The 17,100-nt window shown below is 41.4% G+C and overlaps 1 protein-coding gene across 4 annotated transcripts in view; it reads right to left on the minus strand.

Annotated features, from left to right (window-relative positions):
• Positions 1–17,100, minus strand: part of LOC309562386 (regulator of G-protein signaling 8-like) — an 85,969-nt gene that overhangs the window by 22,830 nt on the left and 46,039 nt on the right. The window lies entirely within an intron of this gene.

Genomic DNA, 17,100 nt, shown 5'->3' on the forward strand with positions numbered 1-17,100 from the left:
CAACTGTATAAATGGTCAACTGTATAAATAAATAAATGCATAAAAAAATATAAAAAAATATGCATAAAAAAATATATAATTAAAGTGCATCAATGGAGTGAGACAAAAAAGTTCAAAGTGATAAGTCCCAATATGCGGATGTATCAATAAAGATATATCTCCAAGGAAAAAGACTCTTCACATGGTAAAACCTTGAACCCTTCACCATCTAGGCACCACTGTGTGAGTGTGCTTACCAGAAAGCACAGACCCCTTAATTACAGGGGGTCAATGCAAGCAGGATCAGTCAACACGACCAGAATCCGGGTATATAAGACCAAGCCCTCTGAAGTGGTCCCCTTCACAGCCTCCTGTACACCACAGAACTCCACACTCCTCCTCCTTATGCTCCTCAGCAGTATGAAAACAAAGGAATGACCAGGATAGTGAAGTACGTATAGACAGTTTAATGTAAAATAAGGTGGACACACTTACATCAGGGTCATAAAAACAGGCATATAGAACTTGAGATCCAAGATTGGACACAGGATGACACCCACCGGAACCAAAACAACCCATTCAACCTCTATCCCTCCGGAAAGACCCGCCCGGATGTGTGTAGCGAGGGCGGAGTGAGACACCGCCGGATAGATGCCCGCTCTCCTTCCGGTTCAGCGGGTGAAGTCCGTTGCGTCACTTCCGGGACAGCCCTCTGAGTGTTTTGGCCGTCTTTCCGGAGGGATAGAGGTTGAATGGGTTGTTTTGGTTCCGGTGGGTGTCATCTATTTGCATTATACGCTCGGGACAATTTGACTGGCTAAGAGCTGATGACCATGCATATGTTTTGAAGAGGCTGATTGGCCAAGAGATAATTAGCATGCCTTTTTATAATGATACCAAGGTGATTGTGGTCACATGACCCTTGAAAACGACGGCCATACGAGCCGACGAAACCGGTCGGGAATATTGGGATACGATCACCCTGCTATCACTGCCATTTTTGAGACTGTCTGGAGAGGACCAGTGAACGCGGAAGCGGTTACCATCCTGTGTCCAATCTTGGATCTCAAGTTCTATATGCCTGTTTTTATGACCCTGATGTAAGTGTGTCCACCTTATTTTACATTAAACTGTCTATACGTACTTCACTATCCTGGTCATTCCTTTGTTTTCATACTGCTGAGGAGCATAAGGAGGAGGAGTGTGGAGTTCTGTGGTGTACAGGAGGCTGTGAAGGGGACCACTTCAGAGGGCTTGGTCTTATATACCCGGATTCTGGTCGTGTTGACTGATCCTGCTTGCATTGACCCCCTGTAATTAAGGGGTCTGTGCTTTCTGGTAAGCACACTCACACAGTGGTGCCTAGATGGTGAAGGGTTCAAGGTTTTACCATGTGAAGAGTCTTTTTCCTTGGAGATATATCTTTATTGATACATCCGCATATTGGGACTTATCACTTTGAACTTTTTTGTCTCACTCCATTGATGCACTTTAATTATATATTTTTTTATGCATATTTTTTTATATTTTTTTATGCATTTATTTATTTATACAGTTGACCATTTATACAGTTGTTGATTTGTTACTATGCACTTTACAAGATAATTTTTAAATACCACATATTTGCACGTTTAAAGGTGAGCGCAGCTTAGTACACCTTGTGTGTATCATATATTCAAGAGCCTAACCATGTATGGGGGCCGGCTGAATGTACCAAGTTGATCAACTTGGGTACAACCAGCCTCCCAGATTTTACATAGGATTATCCCTACCGGCTGGTATAGCCACCAGCAAAAAACACTGGGAAACCATCTCTGCCAGGAGAATACATTGGCTCAGTGGGAGGGATTCCCCTATCAACACCGTTGGGGTAATCGGTGGTTGCAGGACAGAAATTTGCTCCGTGTATGGCCTGCCTTAAACTTTACTTGGATGACATTTCGTTTGGTAATGCACTTTGTACCATAAACAACTGCTATATTCTAATTCACCATTCTCTTTCACCTACCCTGTTTCCCTGAAAATAAGCCCTACCCCGAAAATAAGACCTAGCATGATTTTCAGGGATGGTTGCAATATAAGCCCTACCCTGAAAATAAGCCCTAGTAAAATCCTTAATCTCAGCCCCTCCCTCTGCAGTATTCGGAGAGGGAAAGTAGATCTCCGGAGGGTCACGTGAGTGCCCAGCGGCGCTGTAGATAAGGTATTTTCAACAATAAAGTTACAAAAAGGTGCCACACTGCACATTACATAATCTTTTTACAAAATCGATTACATAATTTTGCAATGACTTTATCCAAAGTTTATTTTTGGGATTAAATAATGTCTTAATGCTGACTCCTAAGCTGACAGGGAGAGAGGGGGAGAGAACTTTTATTTAAACATTCTATTGTTTTATTCCAGGTCTTTAGAACATAGAGAGGGGTAAATGACACCGCACAAGCACTGTGCTGTCTATCATGCTTTAAAGCATGGGTGTCCAACCTTTTGGCTTCTCTGGGCCACATTGAGTGTAGAGAAATTTTCTTGGGCCGCATATAAAATATATACTATAGTTAAGGTATATAAGTAATAAAATGCCGCCATGTCCTTCCCGCGCCGCCGAACCCCCCCCCCCCCAGCACTAATTTTAACACAACTAGAGGATGATCAAATGAAATGGAATCAGTATACAGAGGTTTACTTCTTCTGAGAGATATTAAAGGAACACTCTAACCACCATGACCACTTCAGTGATTTGAAGAAGTGGTCATGGTGGTAGGAGTCAGAAACACTGCACATGCTCACCTCCCCTGACTCCCCTCCGAGGCAGCCTCTGCCTACCGTTAGTTGTAAGCTGCTGTGGCCATGCCCCTGACCCAACTTCCTTCCTCCCCAGCAAAAAAAAATTGTCAGGGGGCAGTGGGCCGCATTGCCTGGGGTTCCGGGCCGCATGTGGCCCCCGGGCTGCAGGTTGGACATGCCTGCTTTAAAGGATCAGGATATTTATTAATTTACTTTAGGGTTAAAATCACTTTAAGATCGACATTGTACATACCGTAAATAAGACATCCCCTGAAAATAAGCCCTAGTGTGTTTTTTGTAGCCAAAATTAATATAAGACCCGGTCTTATTTTCGGGGAAACACGGTACCTCCTGTCAGCATTAATTTACTCCCCTATCAGTTGAACATCATTGCTCAGGACCAGCTTACTGATAATAGCATATGTGTGCAATGTGTGTTGTAGCCTCCACCAGGGAAGCACATTTTGGAGACAGTTGCCACACAAAAATAGGAAGTGCCTGAACAAGAACCTTCATGGCAGGATCACCTATAAAAATGCTGTAGATTTTAAAAAAAAGGAAGTATTTTGAAAGTATTAAATAAGAAGTATGGTGGATGCTGCACCTGTCCCCCACCACTTCTAACACTGAGGGCTGAGCGATTAAACACTGCCAAGCTCTTGATTCTCAGGGCTCCCTGAGCAGAGAGCTGGTGGCTCTCCGCTCTGCCCCCTCTCACTGGAGGGCTGGGCTGTGGAGGGACAGGAGCAGCCACCTGGGTGTCGGTCCAGGCATGAGGAAGGTGCCAGTCCAGGCATGTGGGCGGATCCGGACTTCATTGTCAAAATCTTGCCTGAGCCTGGACTCAGGCATCAGCCCACTATCTGCTAAAAACGGGTCACAGGAGTGCAGAACGAACTGCACTTCTGTGACCCACAGGAGAAGTACAGCCAAACAAGCCTTGGCTGTACTTCTCGTCTAATGTGAGATTTTAGTGGTTGAGTTTAGATTGGCTTTAATAAACCTGACATTTTAAATTATGCAGCCCTTCATCATGAGCAAGGAAAAAGAGATTTTAAAGCAGAGCGTACATGTTGGCTGCTGGCAGAAATAAAATCTACATGTCTGACAAAGCTCTAATGCAGTTTTTCTCAACCATTTATCAGTCGCAGCACCCTTTAAAAGTATGCAAAATCGTAAGTTACCTAAATGGAAATGTCACTGAGCTGAGCCTGGAACAAGGCACACAATGCCTTGATGAAATTAAATCCACATCTGAAGTCCTGCAAATACAAAACACAAAGAAAGGGTGCACCAGCCTAGCGCATTATCCAGGGATAGGGTTGACGCGTTTCGAGGCCGTGCCTCTTCCTCAGAGCCTCAAGGTGAAGAAGCACGGTCTCGAAACGCATCAGCCCTCCGTCTTCATGAGACATTGGACTTTTCAAACGATGCTGCTCAATTGAATTGATATGCTGGATTACTACGCATGTTTGTGAGTAGTTGATTTTAAATTTATGTTATTAAAAGCCTGCTGAGGATATAGGCTGGTGTGCCCTTTCTTTGTGTTTGTATTTGCACTCCTGGTCACAGTTCCTTCAACCCAGAGCCCCGAGGTCATACAGACCCACCATTATGTCAGAGTCCCCCATCAGACTAGAGATCTTTCATCATGTCAGAGGTCCTCCCATCACATTAGTGATGTGTCTTCATGTCAGATTTACCCCTTCAGAGGGCCCCCATCGTAGAGTGCCCCCCTCTCATCAGGGACTGCCATCACACCAGAGGTCCCTGTTCATCTCAGAGTTCCCCTTACACTAGGGAGCTTCCATATCATCAGAGGCCCCATATACATGAGTCCCTCCATCATATCAGAGTCCCTTATCACATCAGAGTCCCCTCCATCATCACAAATCCCCCAATTACACAGCCCCCTGATCCTAGAGCCCCCAGTCACACAGTCCCCCCAAAACAGAGATCCCCAATCATACAGTAACCAATCATACATCACACACAGAGCTCCCCATTCACACATGTCCCTCCATCACACAGCCCCCAAGTCTTATAGTCAACTCATTACAGAGCCCCCCCCCCCCCCCAATCACACAGTTCCCTGTTCACATCAGAGCACTATTTTTTGGCTCCAGCAGCGTGGTAGAGGGCAGGAGCTGGAGCAGGTTTTCTGTCTTCCCCTAAATGCAGGGGGTAACCCTGCATGCAGTTGCACAGTCATGCATTGCTATGGTGCATGTGAGCCTGCAGCCATAACCATAGCAACAAATAGTGCTGTGTTTCCTGGCCCTAGAGCACATTGGTTGATATGGTGTTGGCGTCCAACCTACCCGTACCATGGCAACTCAGGATGCTGGTCCAGGGCAAACTGGGTCCTGTACTTGCAACACCCCAGGGAAACCCAAATAACACCCCAGTGTACGGTGGCACTGCTCTAATATCTATGGAGAGACTTAGTGATTGCACATTTCACAAAGAAATCTGTTATTCACATAATGCACCCAACATATGATTAAAGGACAGAGCAGAGAAATTCATTCTCACAACAAAACAAGAGGCAATCTGCCACCAATGACACTTCTGCCTTAAAAATTAACCTTTCTATACCCCAAACATGTAAACATAGTGATACCATCATGGTCTGCCTCATAAGCTGTTTTGGACATTTTAGTAATTTTTTCTTTAAAATATAGAGGCCAATGCTGGCCATACAGAAAGCGATTTTGAGCCATTTCCAATGAAATGGCCAAAATTCACTCTGTGAGTGGCCCTTTTGGTGGATAATTGTTGACTGAACAGCAAAGCCCATCCTTTATATCAGACTTCCCCGTTCACACCAAAGACTTGATGGTTACACAGGGCTCCTTCTCTTTGCTCCCAATGGTAAATGGAGAGGTGGGAAAGGTAGGTATAACCGGTTTTGGGGGGGGGGGGGGAGGTTGGGGGGCAGCAGTAACACAAATCTATCGTTTTGCCCTGGAAAAGGTTCACTTTAAGTTGTAGTCTTAGTGGCCTTTCTATCAAATTGGATCCAATGTGCCTATTGCTCTTACTTCTTTGTAATGTTTTCTGTTGCTTGGTGCAAATACAGTGAAAAAAACATTGCATTGTACCATATTGTGCGTAGCCCACATTATGAGTCATCCACTGACAGATGTGCCTGTGAAACTACAGTATTAGCACATTAAGCTGAAGGTTAAATGATGTGAAAAGCTTAATGATCTGCACTATCCCAGGAGTAATGTAATACACACTCAAAACATATAATTAATGAAACCCAGATTACTGAAAAAATTTCATTTGAGAGTTTAGGGAATCATATCAAACCTTCATATGCATTTTAATGAACAACTACAGTAATAAAATGTTATTATTATTTTATAGAGATATGTGTAATGCATGAAAATGTCACTAAGACTTATCCTCAACAGTGCCGGATGCAGAGAAACAGGCATTTAACGCTTGGCCAGCCAGCACTCAACCTTGGCTTGGAACACTAACCTCACCAATTGAAGAAATCAACATCAGTCAATAAAATAGTGCAAGTTTAATGTTGCAATGAAAGTGGACCTAATCTTACAGATATGTTATTTTGCCAAGTACATGATGACAGTACCCCCCACTACCCTTACAATGCCCTCATCTGTTTTTCCGTCAGTGCCATTTTTGGTCTGGCATCACCAAGGGTCAGTATCTACTTCCTGGACTTAGATGCCAGCTTAGGCCGGCCATAGATGGCTCAAACCTCAGTCGGTTCTGCAGGAACCAGCTGCAATTTAAACCATTAATGGGCAGGCTTAATGTACCAAGTTTATTGATCGAGAGAAGACAATTGCTCGTCAGGAGGGAATGGTTGCAGGAAAGAAATTCACACCGTCTGTGGCCTGCCTTAGAGATGACACAGTTATGTAAATCCCCATAGAAATTGAAGCACCACACTACTAAGAGGTCCAGATACAATTGTATTGTTATTAAAGTCAGGGATATAATCCAAAAGGTAGCCAACATGTTTCGAAAGTCAAAGAACACCCACCTTCATCAGGACATGATTGACAAAAATGTGAACAGACCAGAAGTGAACTGAACCTTGGGAGGCCAAAACCAGTTGCTGATAAGACCTGTACTAGCAATCACACTGGAAGAAATACCATTAAAAGTCCAGTTCAATTCTAGGGGGGGGGGGTGGTTCTTGGACCCTTGAAACATGTTGGACACTCTTTTGATTGTCCCCCTGACTTTTATTGGAATAAAGTTGTACCTGGACCTCTTAGCAATGAGGTGTGTCTTCAAATTCACTTTGCGTTACATTATATTACAAGTCAAGGAGACTGTGGAGATACTCTGGGATATACAGGCTGCCTGCCCAGAAACCAGATCATTTACATCTATGTCAGTACTTTTAAGTTGGTGATACCAGAGCGATAACCTTACAGGTCTATGTTATGTTTCCACTTTCATCCGATACAGGAACACATACGGCATTCGTAATGAAAGCTTCAATGCAATCTTCCTCTCCTACTTTGCAGAACGGCTGGGCAAGATAAGCATCCAATAGTGTAGTACTGTAAAACTATTTATTTGTCATAAGCCAAAACTACTTACAGAACACCTTCCTGTTAAGGCTCAGGCAAAGCGTGGGTGACGTCAGCACAAACTCCACCCCGCCCGACGTACGTTTCGTCTAAACAGACATTATCAAGGGGATCAGTTGAACTATTGGAGGCTTATCTTTCCTTGCCGAGCCGTTCTGTGGAGTAGGAGAAGAAGATTGCAATGAGGCTTCCATTACGAGTGCCATATGTGTTCCTATATCGGATGATCCAGGCTCAAGACCCATGCAGCTTAATGGCATGTCTGACCTCCTATAATTTGGTGTCTAACAATTTGGTAAGAGGCTATATGTGCAGGTAGTGGGCTTATTATAACACTTTTTTAGGGCTTATCCAGAATATGATGGACACCTTATTATTCACAGAGGAATAACTCTACTCACTTTTTCACTTGCTGATTGTGTGGACTTTTTTTTGTGTTTGGTATTTTTATAACACTTGTAGCGGATATTTATTAAACGCGACTATTTATGGACAATATTTATCAGTTGGTATAATTACTTATTTGCAGGGCTTTTTTATCAGAGAATAGGTGCAGGAACTCCCCCTTTCTGAGTCAATTCTTGTCTTGGCCCCCTACCCATCTCCGAGAACCGTTTCTTGATTACACCCCCCACTAACCTCTCAGTGCTGCCCCTTCTAGAGAATACAGAGCCAAGTATCATTTTGTGGTGCTAAGTAATTTGTATGGAATTTGGTAATGATAACAAGAAAAGTGGTTAAAAAAATCCCCTGCATCCAGCAGAAATATTCCCCTCCCCGGCAACCACAGACCTCCTAGCACTCAGCATCAATAGACCCCTCCCTCAACAGCAGATCATATCTAGCAACAATTGACCCCCCCAGGCAACATAAGCCCCTCCCTCCAGCAAACCAGCAACAATAAACTAGCATGCAAAAATAGATTTCCTCCAGCAACAATAGATCCCCCATCAGCCAGCATCAATAGACCCGCCAGCACACCCCAGCACCCCTTGCTATTACATACAGTACCACTGAGTACTGCAGGTGCCCGGAACTGCGCTCCCATGTGTTCCCGCTGAAAAAAAGCCCTGTTTGTATTCAGACACCACAACTATTTCAGGTTTATATATATTTCATGCATATTGTATTTTATGTTTTTGAGAGCATCTGTGACAGGGTTAGTAATAATTTTATTTTTTTTTTATATTTGGGAAATCGCTGAGCACAGTTTTTATTTGCTTAAAATGACTTGTAAAGTTGAAAAAAATCTCTCAGTTGAGCCAATGCAAAGATGCAAAGCTTTTTCAAATCGAAGTGAGTACACACCCTTCCGCCCAACAATGGCAGCTTGTGGAGGCTCAGCCCATTTATATCATGTACAACAATATTCCAGATCAGGCATAATGCTTCTAAACTTTTTTACATTATTTTTTTCATTTTTTTTTTGTAAAAAAAAAAAAACAGGTTTGGAATATAATTCTGTAACCTTTAAAAATAATAAAATAATATTACATAGTTACATAGTTACATAGTAGGTGAGGTTGAATAAAGACAATAGTCCATCTAGTTCAACCTGTGTAGGTGTGTGTGGCTGTAATCATCTCACATACCCCTGAATGTTCTGATCCTTGAGATGTAAGTCTAAGAGTCTTTTGACTCTTGATTACTAAATGCTTAAAATGTAACTCTCTGTTTTGAAAATTTCTCTATTCAGTAATGATCCAAAATTAAGTATTTCATTGTAAGAATTAGATGATTTGCCTAGCATGAGATAGCATGTTAAGAAATTTGTGAATCACAGTGGAAACCTGTATTGCTGTACATTAATAAAGAAAACCAAGAAATACCGCGCTAATAACCTTAACAGAAAATCATAAATGAGCAGCCAGCACAGCAGAGGACAGTCTGTATACAAAAATAAAAACAACATGTGCGGCGCTAATATAACACTAGTGAATGAAAAAATGTGCATAAAATCACAAATAAACAATAAATAGTTGATAATAAATATCAATGACTGTTATTGCCACAAAAATATAGTGTAACTATATATAGTATCTGAAGGGGAATGACAGGACCTCTTTCTAGTTGCTGGCAACCATTTTCTAGCTTGACCTGTGTAACACCATTTTCTTTCTTACAACTGTGACTTGTAATGACTTGTTTCAGTTAAGGTTACTTTAAGTCTTTAGTTAAACATGAACAATGACCTAAGTAAATCACCCGATATGTTCTGACACTTCAAGATACAGATACATCCCCACTTCCTTTGTACCTAACACATTCTGCTTCCTTTTATTCTAAGTTGAGCTATAGGGTCTAGACAAGGCGTATTTTGCAATTTCTAACGAACATTCTGTATTAACCCATTGTTCAACTTTTGTGAGAACTTGACTCTTCCTGAGAGTATCCACTCCCCCTCCCAACTGTATTTCCTGTTCAATACTGTGTATAATAGTTACCCCGCTTTGCAAATAAAGTTAAGAATGTTTTAGACTGAGCAGTGGTTGCACGTGTCTTCTTTAACAGGATAAAACATTCTCCAGAGCTCTGCTTTATTTTGCATAGAACAGACTAGATTTAGCCAATAAGTCAGGGACTTATGATATACATATACATTTAAGGTATCTAGGGTGAATATTAAGAGAAATCACCAACAGATTGGGGGCTCGTCCGGGATGGAGAGAGAGCGGCCATCACGGGTCCAAGGATTCACCGGTCTGGGTAAGGAGATATTTTATTTTATCTGTTTGCCTGTCCGGTGGGACTTGGCCGTTTGGCCCTGGTTCCGTTCTTTGAGCCATAGACACCAAACGCTCAGGGAGCGTGTTGGATAATAGAGCAGCTCTGGGAGACGCTCTGGATCTTTACATATATATATATATAGAAGCTTCAGGGAAGCTTGAATACTAATATATATATAGAGAGGCTTCAGGGAAGCCAGAATAATATTTTTCAGGAAAAGATATTATATGTTAGGTTGTTGAACCTGAATACGTTCCGGGAACGTATCGAGACAGTGTCTCTGGGAGACACAGGATTTGTCATTTATAAGGAAAGACAATATCCGGGGCTTCTGGGAAGCCCAGGGGATTTTTTCTCGAGAAGAATCCCGTTCCTCTGGGAGGGACAAATAAAACGTCTCTGGGAGGCGTTGAAGCTGTCTTCAACAAAGACAGTATTTTTTATTTGGGTTTCAGGGAAGCCCAGGGGGTTTTAGGAAAACCCCGTTCCTTTAGTGAATAATAAATAGATGTCAGTCTGTTCTGTTTAGAAAACAAAACTACCCCTTTTCTTGCTTATATCTTTCTATCGCATAGAACTGTAAGATTTAGAGTATAAGATAATTTGTTTGTGTGACCTAACAAAAGCTTATTTAGTAAGTAGATAAGTTCGTTCATCACGTGATTATTTTGTTATTTCATTTTGTTATGCCATTTGAAAATATTGTCATATTGTATTGGAGTATTATATTGCTGGTTTGACATATATGGAAACTGTATCTATAATTATATATGACTTGTAAAAATTGCGCCTGCTGACTGTTAATATAACACACTGTTCTGATAGCGACAGTTTCATTATTACTGTAAAAATTGACTGACCGATCGTGGGTTATCAGACAAATCAAGATGAATGTTTATTATGTGTATTGTTTGTTTGTCTATAATGGTGGGAAAGCCTTCTTGATAGCCACTATACCTGGGAGTATAAGGTGTAATATACATACACCAAATGGCTTTTCAGGAGGGTTTTTAACCATAAAGAGGGTCTAAGGACCCAGATACATTTAAGGTATCTAGGGTGAATATTAAGAGAAATCACCAACAAACGTTTTTAAAACGTTCTTAACAAAAATCTGGCCAGAGGTTCCCTTCTTTCAATAGAGGGTACCCCTAAAATATCATTCAAGAACTATAATCAGATAAAAAGTTAATCTGATTTGAAACTTTTGGCTCTGTGCCAACAGGGTCCAATGGTCACACTAATTGCGGTAACTCTTTCTGTCCAAAAATAAATTCCATAGCTATAACAGGAATATGACATTTGAACGGTTTCTTGGCAAGTAGCCAATTTTCAAAATTTTGCAGGAAGGCTCCCCTTCATATAGGGGGTCATTTGCAAAATATAATTTTTCATTATCTATAATTCTATAAAAAATAACTTCAAAATATCCTGCCGACAGCAGCCATTTTTTAATTTTTTTTTTTTTTTTAGTAAAATAGTGTTTTTATTCATTATTACTAAGCTCATACAAGATGGGCACAAATGTATAAATGGCAAAACTTCTAAAAAAATCTATAAAAATAATTGCATATGTATGGGAATGCTGAGACCGTTCATTTGCAGAAGTGACCTCCCCCCCTCTTTTCCCCTCGTGTAAGGAAATGTACTAGTTTTAAATGGGCTACTGATATTAAAGGTTGTGTTACACCACAACATAATATATAGGCAGCCATAGAGGGAGCAGAGGATGTTTTTGTAGTTAATTTCCTGCTCCAAGCCAAAAGATCACACATTATTGAAGCTACAAACACATACTACAGAACAAGTTTTAAGGACTTAGGTGATGTTTTAGAAAAAGTTGAGAATCGCCTTTTTCTAAAAGAGGGGAGCTCTTGTGTGTATCCCCGCAGCTAGCACCCCACTGTTTATTGCCTAGTATTATGGAATAGGACACAGGGGGTGGGAAAGAACATATGAAGTATTACTGACAGTTTAGTGCAAGCATATGTTGCTAGATGCATCACCTGTATTAGGAACAAACAATCCAAACATGAGCATCTCCAATACCCATCAAACCCATTCACACATCTACAAATAGATTTCACATATAGGCCCAAAGCAGGGAAGAAATAAGAGTTCTTTTTAGTCAAATAGTGGACGTGTTCAGCAGATGAGTGGAAGCTTTTAGGACCACAAAAAGGGAGATGACCACACGGTGGCACACATTCTCAATCAGGAGATTATTCCTGGATGGGGGTGCCTGCCTTGAATTAGGCTTAATTATACTCCAGCTTTCATATCAAAAATATGCCAGGAACTAGTTAAAATCTTGAAAATAGATTATTATCCGCAGAGTTCAGGTATAATGGAAAGAATGAATAGCGCAAATAAAGACGAATTGAGAAAAGAGTAATTGAAACTTAAGAATCAAGTGGAATGGAACGAAAAGTTGCTCGCACCTTTTCTTTTCTTTTTACAGGAAAATACCCATCCCTTCAGAGAAGGAGACGTAGTGGTGATGAAGCTGCTGCCCAAAGGAAAGAAACAAAAGGATTTCGCCTACGGCCCAGAGACCACTGTGGTAGCAGTTACCAGGACCGCTGTCTTGACCAAACACAGCCCTACTTGGATCCATGCCACTAGAGTGAAGTTGGTGCAGACAGGACCTGAGCCAGAGGATCCAGAAGCAAGCAAGAAGGTACTAACGGGGGCAGACCGCCCTGACCTTGAACAGGAGGATCCAGAAGCAAGAGAGGTACTAACGGGGGCAGATTGCCCTGACCTTGAACAGGAGAGTCAAGAAAAGGGGGTACTGACAGGGGCAAACCGCCCAGACCCTGTAGAAAATGACTTTTCCAGTTGCACCGGACTCAGCCAAGCTATGGCTGCTGATAATCCTGATTCCATTTTCAGTGTTTTCCCTTGTATGGACTGTTACTAACTGCATCTATCACCCTGAAGATTTGGGTGTCATGAGAAGTATATGCGGACCATACCCTGCAAATGAGACACATAATAGAATAAAGAGAGAATTGAGTATTGAGCATAATGTAGATGAGAATCCACCCACTTTTCATAGTGAAATGTTATTAACAAAATTTAAATATGCTTATGCAAGGAAGTCAGGTTTTGAGAAATGTTGGATATGTAGCAAACTCCATCCAGAAACAGCCCGCATCCCTCTTATTGCTGTCCCTTTGAATATTACCCAGTTTCTTAAAGAGACCTCTGCTACTTTAACTAATGTGCCAAGTAATAATAATATCACCTTGCCAGTAGATGGTAGAAGCCATTTCCCAGACTGGTGTTTCAGCCTGGGAAATAACACACGTGTTAACCCTTCTATTTGCAAAAAGTCAATTCTTAATATTACTTCCTGCCAAGTCCCACCAGGAGACTCATGTTCCCTGTTTGACATATCAAGTCCTAGTTTAAATAAGACCATAATGAGTAATTACCAGAATTTCTCTAGAGACATACAAAGAGTACTGGACCACCTTGTGACCGCAGTACAGAATAGACGCCTACAAGAATATATTTCCCAAAGACCCTTTGCACTGGGAAAGAGTATATATGTATGTTGTGGGAAGGAATGTTACCCCTGGGTCCCCCTTCATGTCTCACGGTGGTGTAATTTAGCTTCAGTGGTCCCAATTATGGGAGTTGTGGATAATGACAACAATGGGCACATGCTTGAAGCAAGTGCACATCCAAGATACCCCTTGAGACATAGAATCAAAAGAGATCTGTTTAGCACAGGAGACCTCGCGTGGGCGTGGCTCCCTTCCTGGACTGGATGGTCAATCGATATGATGAAAAAATTTAATAATTATTCTGGAATCATTGATGAGGTAATGGAAAAGAATTCAGATGATATTAAATTGCTAAATCTTGAACAAAGGGCCATTAGGAAGAAGTTAGAATTACATGATCTAGCTATAGAAAGTATGAGTGCTGCATTGACTGGCCTCTGTGAGCAGAGCATACTGAGGACTATGAATGTTGCACTTGGATATACAATACCACTTTGGAAGTGCCAAATTATTATGACATAATTGCCCAACACAGAAAGGAGGTCAATAAGTTGCAAGAAGAGGCCCGTAACATTGCTAAAAGCTGGGATCCCTTTGTAGGTATGGGAGGTTTTGGTTTTGGAGGGATGTTTTCCTGGTTAAAAGACATTGCTATGATGATTGTGATGATTTTACTTTTTCTATTATTTTTATATGCATTTTTTAAGCTTATTGTGTGTTTAATCGCTAAAACCACAAAGAACCCAGACTCAGCTAGCAGAGGGGGATCTTATGTAAGTTTGTACTTTAACAGAGATGCTGAAAATGTTGAAACATTTCTAACAGCTAGACAAGGTGTTCTGATCCAACAAACCCAAACCCCTTTCGATTACCAGGAATACGTAAAGTTTTATAAAGCTAAGAAAGCTAAGTCTACCATTTAGGTGGGCAGGTTTAGGTCCTTATTTGATTATACTAAGGAAACAAAGGACATTGTCGCCTAACCTGCTATTCCTTTCCAGAGAGGCCTTGTGTCCTCTGATGACACCGTATAAAGGATAAGGAGAAAAATCATGCATATGAAATTATGATTTTTTAGAGGGGATTGAAGGGGAACGACAGGACCTCTTTCTAGTTGCTGGCAACCATTTTCTAGCTTGACCTGTGTAACACCATTTTCTTTCTTACAACTGTGACTTGTAATGACTTGTTTCAGTTAAGGTTACTTTAAGTCTTTAGTTAAACATGAACAATGACCTAAGTAAATCACCCGATATGTTCTGACACTTCAAGATACAGATACATCCCCACTTCCTTTGTACCTAACACATTCTGCTTCCTTTTATTCTAAGTTGAGCTATAGGGTCTAGACAAGGCGTATTTTGCAATTTCTAACGAACATTCTGTATTAACCCATTGTTCAACTTTTGTGAGAACTTGACTCTTCCTGAGAGTATCCACTCCCCCTCCCAACTGTATTCCCTGTTCAATACTGTGTATAATAGTTACCCCGCTTTGCAAATAAAGTTAAGAATGTTTTAGACTGAGCAGTGGTTGCACGTGTCTTCTTTAACAGGATAAAACATTCTCCAGAGCTCTGCTTTATTTTGCATAGAACAGACTAGATTTAGCCAATAAGTCAGGGACTTATGATATACATATACATTTAAGGTATCTAGGGTGAATATTAAGAGAAATCACCAACAGTATCTCACAAAAGTAAGTACACCCCTCACATTTTTGTAAATATTTTATTATATCTTTTCATGTCACAACACTGAAGAAATGACACTTTGCTACAATGTAAAGTAGTGAGTGTACAGCTTGTATAACAGTGTAAATTTGCTGTCCCCTCAAAATAACTCAACACACAGCCATTAATGTCTAAACCGCTGGCAACAAAAGTGAGCACACCCCTAAATTAAAATGTCCAAATTGGGCCCAATTAGCCATTTTCCCTCCCCGGTGTCATGTGACTCATTAGTACAAGGTCTAAGGTTTGAATGGGGAGCAGGTGTGATACATTTGGTGTTATTACTCTCACTCTCTCATACTGGTCACTGGAAGTTAAATATGGCACCTCATGGGAAAGAACTCTCTGAGGATCTGAAAAGAAACTGTTGCTCTACATAAAGATGGCCTAGGCTAAAAGAGAAGATTGCCAAGACCCTGAAATTGAGCTGCAGCACAGTGGCCAAGACCATACAGCAGTTTAACATGACAGGTTCCACTCAGAATAGGCCTCAACATGGTCAACCAAAGAAGTTGAGTGCACGTGCTCAGCATCATATCCAGAGGTTGTCTTTGGGAAATAGACGTATGAGTGCTGCCAGCATTGCTGCAGAGGTTGAAAGGGTGAAGGTTTAGCCTGTCAGTGCTCAGACCAATACGCCACACACTGCATCAAATCGGTCTGCATGGCTGTCGTCCCAGAAGGAAGCCTCTTCTAAAGATGATGTACAAGAAAGCCTGCAAACACTTTGCTGAGACAAGCAGACTAAGGGCATGGATTACTGGAACAATGTTCTGTGGTCTGATAAGACCAAGATAAACTTATTTGGTTCAGCTGGTGTCAAGCGTGTGTGGCGGCAACCAGGTGAGGAGTGCAAAGTAAAGTGTGTCCTGCCTACAGTCAAGCATGGTGGTGGGAGTGTCATGGTCTGGGGCTGCATGAATGCTGCTGGCACTGGGGAGGTACAGTTCATTTAAGGGAACCATGAATGCCAACATGTACTGTGACATACTGAAGCAGAGCATGATCCCCTCCCTTCGGAGACTGGGGCGCAGGGCAGTATTCCAACATGATAACGACCCCAAATACACCTCCAAGACGACCACTGCCTTGCTAAAGAATCAGAGGCTAAAGGTGATGGACTGGCCAAGCATGTCTCCAGACCTAAACTCTATTGAGCAGTTGAGCTGTGAAGCACTGGTGAACTCCATGCCCAAGAGGGTTAAGACAGTGCTGGAAAATAATGGTAGCCACACAATATATTGACACTTTGGGTGTAATTTGGACATTTTAACTTAGGGGTGTACTCAATTTGGTTGCCAGCAGTTTAGACATTAATGGCTGTGTGTTGAGTTGTTTTGAGTGGACAGCAAATTTACACTGTTATACAAGTTGTACACTCACTACTTTACATTGTAGCAAAGTGTAATTTCTTTAGTGTTGTTACATGAAAAGATATAATAAAATATTTACAAAAATGTGAGGGGTGTACTTACTTTTGTGAGATACGAAAGTGATAAAACATAGTGCATATAATAGAGTGAACTACATAACAGTACAATGGTACATTGAGTGTTCCTTGACACTATTTTTGAAGTACTTGAATAGAAAAGGTGAAAGGAATAAAGTCCATGAATTAAAAGGTCCAAGCCGGTGTACAAACGTGAATCTTCAATGTGTGATCCAAGTAAATGCTGAATAACACTAATGCCCCGTACACACGTGCAGATTATCTGAAGAATTTTGTCTTCAGATTTACCTTTTCTATGTAGTGCAAGGGCCTGCCGGATTGCATACAAAT

Source organism: Pelophylax lessonae (genome assembly GCF_965119305.1).
Source record: "Pelophylax lessonae genome assembly, chromosome: 8".
Lineage (NCBI taxonomy): Eukaryota > Metazoa > Chordata > Amphibia > Anura > Ranidae > Pelophylax > Pelophylax lessonae.